The 6,000-nt window shown below is 44.9% G+C and overlaps 2 non-coding genes across 2 annotated transcripts; both read right to left on the reverse strand.

The window, feature by feature from the left end:
• Window positions 1-57: 57 nt before the first annotated feature.
• LOC119944446 lies at window positions 58-195 on the reverse strand. The gene has a single exon (XR_005455919.1). It is a non-coding gene; the product is annotated as a small nucleolar RNA SNORA7 (small nucleolar RNA).
• A 3,107-nt stretch (window positions 196-3,302) lies between these two features.
• On the reverse strand, window positions 3,303-3,440 carry LOC119944272. The gene has a single exon (XR_005455767.1). It is a non-coding gene; the product is annotated as a small nucleolar RNA SNORA7 (small nucleolar RNA).
• Between the last annotated feature and the right edge of the window lie 2,560 nt (window positions 3,441-6,000).

Consider the following 6,000-nt stretch of genomic DNA (forward strand, 5'->3'; position numbering starts at 1 on the left):
GTCTCCACCCTCGACTCTCCCTCTTGTGCCACTACTGCTCAGCACAGGTGAGTTTTAACTTGTAGCAGATTGCCTTCCACTCACTAGCCACTGCCCAAGCTAGGAATGGAATGGGTAGGCCTCTGCTTGACTCTCCCTCCCATAGCCAAGACTGATAGAGTTCTGGAAACTCTCCAGATGCGACCCTAAGAGGGTACTTGGTAGGTAGCCATCCAATTTTTTTTGTTAAGATCTTACTATGTGCCAGGTACTATAATAAGTGCTGGGGCAGATACAAATCAACCAGGTTGGACACAGTCCAAGTCCCATGTGGAGCTCACAGTCTAGGTAAGAGGGATGAGGTTTTGATCCTCATTTTACAGTTGAGGAAACTGAGGCACAGAGGAAGTGAAGTGACTTGCCCAAGGTCACACAGCATGCAAGTGGCAGAGTAGAGATTAGAACTCAGGTCCTCTGACTCTCACTCTTCACTAGGCCATACTGCATCCCACTTGTCTTCTGTGTGATCTTATTAATAATAATAATGACAATGATAATAATAATAGTTTTTGTTTAGCTCTTATTATGTGCCAGACTGTTCTAAGCACTAGAGTGGATACAAGCAAATTGGGTTGTACACAGTTCCTGTCTCATTTGGGGCTCACAATCTCAATCCCCATTTTACAGATGAGGTAACTGAGGCACACAGAAGTGAAGTGACTTGCCAAAGGTCACCCAGCAGACAAGTGACTGTGAACTTGTTACGGGCAGGGACTGTGTTTGTTGTTCTATTGTATCTCCCAAGGGCTAAGTACAGTGCTTTCCACACAGTGAGCGCTCAATAAGTATGATTGAATGAATGAAATTGGCAGAGGTAGATTAGAACTCCTGACCTCCTCACTCCCAGGCCAGTGCTATATCTACTATCAATCAATCAATCAATCAATCGTATTTATTGAGCGCTTACTGTGTGCAGAGCACTGTACTAAGCGCTTGGGAAGTACAAGTTGGCAACACACAGAGACGGTCCCTCCCCAACAGTGGGCTCACAGTCTAGAAGGGGGAGACAGAGAACAAAACAAAACATATTAACAAAATAAAATAAATGGAATAGATACGTACAAGTAAAATAAATAAATAGAGTAATAAATATGTACAAACATATATGCATATATACAGGTGCTGTGGGGAAGGGAAGAAGGTAAGGTTGGGGGCTGAATAGGGGGAGAAGGGGGAGAGGAAGGAGGGGGTCTACTACTGTGAAGTCTACTACTTCAAGTCACTTAATCTATTAGTGCCTCAGTTACCTCATCCCTAAAATGAGGATTAAATCCTACTCAGATTGTGATTCCCATGAGGGACAGGGACTGTATATTCATTCATTCATTCAATCGCACTTATTGAGCACTTACTGTGTGCAGAGCACTGTACTAAGCGCTTGGGAAGTACAAGTTGGCAACATATAGAGACGGTCCCTACCCAACAGTGGGCTCACAGTCTAGAAGGGGGAGACAGAGAACAAAACATATTAACAAAATAAAATAGAATAAATATGTACAAATAAAATTGAGTAATAAATGTGTACAAACATATACACATATAAATATACCACCTGATTATCTTGGATGTCCTTCAATGCTTAGAACAGTGCTTGGCACATAGTAAGTGCTTAATCAGTACCATTCAAAACACAAAACAAAACAAAACAAAAAGCAAAACAAAGCGAGAATGCGTCTTCTCATTTGGAGTTAGCTGTGGATCATCCCCCGGAGCATGGCTTGTGTGTTAGCCCACCCCTGCCTGCCTTTTAGACTGTGAGCCTACTGTTGGGTAGGGACTGTCTCTATTTGTTGCCAACTTGTACTTCCCAAGCACTTAGTACAGTGCTCTGCACACAGTAAGTGCTCAATAAATATGATTGATTGATTGATTGCTCGCTCTTCCCTGCTCAGCACTGCCTGGGAAGATTGCGCTCAGCACAGAGCTCTGCACACAGCAAGCATTCAGTAAAGACCCCTGATGGTGGTGATTGGAGAGGAGGGTTCTTTGTTGCCTCACTTTTCCCCGGGAAATGAGAAGCACTGAAGCCTAGTAGATAGAGCCTGGGCCTGGGTGTCAGAAGGACCTGGGTTCAATCCTGCCTCTGCCACTGGCTGTGTGACCTTGAGAAAATCACTTCACTTTTCTGTGCCTCAGTTCCCATGTTTGTAAAATGGGGGTTATGACTGTGAGCCCTATGTGGGACAGGGACTGTGTCCAACCCTATTACCTTGTATCTACCCTAGTGCCTTGAACAGTCTGTGAGAAATGGGCCCCTTTTAATGGCTATTGCAGGCACATCAAACATAAATCGTTTTGATGCTGACACCTATGTCCCAGGTAAACCATTTTATTGCTTAAATTTCTTCACTTAACCCATCCTCCCCCCATCTGTGAGTCGGTCACCTGTTCTTTTGGTGTTGCTGTCATTGCAATTAATCAACCAATGGCATTTATTGAGTGCTTACTATGTGCAGAGCAGTGTACTAAGCACTTGGGAGAATACAATCAATCAATCGTATTTATTGAGCACTTTCTGTGAGCAGAGCACTGTACTGAGCACTTGGGAAAGTACAACAGTACAGAGTTGGTAAACACATTCTCTGACCACAACGAGCTTAAAGTCTAGGGGAGGACAGACATGAATAAAAATGAATACATTACAGATATGTACTAAAATGTTGTGGGGCTGAGGGAAAGGGTGAATAAAGGTTACAAATCCAAGTGCAAGGATGGTACAGAAGGGAGTGGGAGAAGGGGAAGTGAGGGCTTAGTCGGGGAAGGTCTCTGGGAGGAGATGTGCTTTTAAATAAAGATTTGAAGGTGGGGAGAGCCGTAGTCTGTTGGATTTGAAGAGGGAAGGCATTCCAGGCCAGAGGCAGGGCGTGGACAAGGGGGTCGGTGATGAGATAGATGAGATCAAGGTACAGTGAGTACAAAACAACAGATTTGGTTGACGGTCCCTGTCAATAAGGAGCTTACAGTCTAGAGAGGGAGACAGACTATAAAATAAATGATGGATATGTACATAAGTGCTGCAGGGATAAGGGTGGGGAAAATCTTGTCTTATACTGTCGAGTTGTCTCCGACACATAGTGACGCCATGGACACATCTTTCTCAGAAAACCCCACTCTCCATCTGCAATCATTCCGTTAGTGTATCCATAGAGGTTTCTTGGTAAAAATACGGAAGTGATTTACCATTGCCTCTCATGTGCAGTTAACTTGAGTCTCTGCACTTGACTCTCTCCCATGCTGCTGCTGCCCAGCACAAGTGAGTTTTAAGTTGTAGCAAATTGCCTTCCACTCACTAGCCACTGGCCAAGCTAGGAATGGAATGGGTATGTGTCTGCTTGACTCTCCCTCCCGTAGGTGAGACTGGTAGAGAACTGGAAACTCTCCAGGTGCCATCCCGAGAGGGGGTGGGGAGACTATGAAGTGCTTAATGTGGACAGATCCAAGTAATACTAATAATAATGATAATGACATTTATTAAGCACTTACTATGTGCAAAGCACTGTTCTAGGCGCTGAAGCACTGTTCTAAGTGCTGTACAAGGGTGATGCGGAAGGAACAGAGAGAGTGCTCTGCACACAGTAAGCGCTCAGTAAATACGATTGAATGAATGAATTCACAACCTTGACCATGCTGGGCCTCCCACAGAGAAGCAGCACAGGCTAATGGATAGAGCCCAAGCCTGGGATTCAGAAGGAGCTGGGTTCTAGGCCCCATCTGCCAATTGTCAGCTGTGTGACTTTGGACAAGTCACTTAACTTCTCTGTGCCTCAGTTACCTCATCTTTAAAATGGTGATTGAGACTGTGAGCCCCACGTGGGACAGGGACTGTGTCCAACCCAATTATCTTGTATCTTTCCCAGACTGGGGTGCATTCCCCGTCTTCTTCACACCAGGTCTTCATCAAGACTTGAAAGTTTCCAAGAGAGCAGGAAAAACCCAAAATGTACTGAACACAGTTTGCCTTCTTAGGAACTCGCAAGCATCAAAGCTGATTGAGGAGTACCACCTTCTGGTTAAAGTGGGGAATAAGCTCTAATGACTTAGTGCCTCTGTTCAATTTGTATTTTTATTTTATTTTTTTGATGGTACTTGTTAAGCACTTACTGTGTGTCAAGCGCTGGGGTAGATACAAGCTAATCGGACCAGTTACAGTCGCTGTCCCGCATGAGGCTTACATTTTAAGTATCTGTAATTTTGGGATTAAGACCGTGAGCTCCAAATGGGACAGTGTCTGTGTCCTTCCTGATTACCTTGTATCTGCCCAGAGTTTAGTACATTTATTTGCAGATAGGAAGTGCTTAACAGATACCTTTTTTTAAAAAAAGGAGGAAGGGGAACAGGGATGCCTCATTTTGCAGTTGGGGAAACTGAGGCTCAGAAAAGTAAAGCAAAACTTTCTCAAGATCATGCAACAGACAAATGGTGGAGCTGGGATGGGAACCCAGGTCCCAGGCCCTTGCTCTATCCGCTAGGCCATGCTGCTTCCCTGTCGATGATGTTTGATGATTAATCAGTCATTAAAGCAACTAATAGTATTTATTGAGCTGTTCCCCTCCGGATTCCTGCCCTTAAGGAGTTGATATAATCTAGTGGAGCAGGGAGAGATTAAAATAAATTAGTGGTAGGGGGAAATAACTGAATTTAAGGATATGGACATAAGTACTGTGGGGGTAGGGGGATGACCCAGGGGACGAAAGAGATGCTGAAATCGTGGGTGGGGGGATAGGTTGTGGAGATGAGAGGTTACTCAGGGAAGACTTCCTGAGGGCAAAGTGATTTTTAGAAGAGTCCTGAAGGTGAGGAGAGCAATGGTCTGCTGTGGATAAAAAGGGAGGGAGTTCCAGTCAGGAGGGTGGACGTGAGCAAGAGATCAACAGCAAGATCGAGATAGCGTGAGAGGAGCAAATCGGGAGGGCTGGGCTCTAGGAGGACATCAGAGAGGTGAGGTAGGACGGGACAAGCTGATTGTGTGCTTTAAAGCCAGTGGTGGGGAGTTTCTGTTGGAGGAGGAGACGGATGGATTTTTGAGAGGTGGGGAGACAGGCTCAGAATGATTTTTTAGAAAAGTGATTTGGGCGACAGAAAGAGGGAGATTTCTTCCTCCTCCCTCTCCTCCTGGTCCTGGTCCTGTTGGTGGGCAAAGAGGTCAGTGATGTCTCAACCCAATTCAGCCCCACCCAGCCCTTCATATATGACAGTCCACCTCTCTCCGTACTTTCAAAACCCTCCTAAACATCACATCTCCTCCAGGAGTTCTTCCCCGATTAAGCCCCCATTTCCCCTACTCCCTCTCCCTTCTGTGTCACCTAAGCATTTGATATTCACCCTACCTTCAAACCCACAGTACTTATGTACATAGCCACAATTTATTTTAATGTCTGTCCCCACCTCTATATTGTAAATTTGGGGGTTTTTTTTGTTTACTTATTTTTTTGTGGTATTTGTTAAGCACTTTACTATGTGCCAGGCACTATACTAAGAGCTCGGGTAGATACAAGATAATCAGGTTGGACACAGTCCATGTCCCACGTGGGGCTCACAGTCTCAATCCCCATTTTACAAATGAGGTACCAGAGGCACAGAGAAGTCAAGTGACTTGCTCAAGGTCACACAGCAGACAAGTGGCAGACCTGGGTTTAGGACCTAGGTCCTTCTGACTTCCGGGCCTGTACTCTATTTACTACTAATTAATAATAATAATTAATACTAATAAATTAATAATAATTAATACTAATAATTATGGTATTTGTTAAGTGCTAACTATGTGCGAGGCACTGCACCGAGTGCTGGGATGGATACAAGGATATCAGGTTGGACACATTCCCTGTCCCATGTGGGGCTCACAGTCTCAATCCCCATTTTACAGATGAGGTCACTGAGGCCCAGAGAAGTGAAGTGACTTGTCCAAGGTCACACAGCAGGCAAGTGGCAGAGCTGGAATTAGAACCCATGACCTGCTGACTC

Source organism: Tachyglossus aculeatus, chromosome 22, assembly GCF_015852505.1.
Source record: "Tachyglossus aculeatus isolate mTacAcu1 chromosome 22, mTacAcu1.pri, whole genome shotgun sequence".
NCBI classification, from domain to species: domain Eukaryota; kingdom Metazoa; phylum Chordata; class Mammalia; order Monotremata; family Tachyglossidae; genus Tachyglossus; species Tachyglossus aculeatus.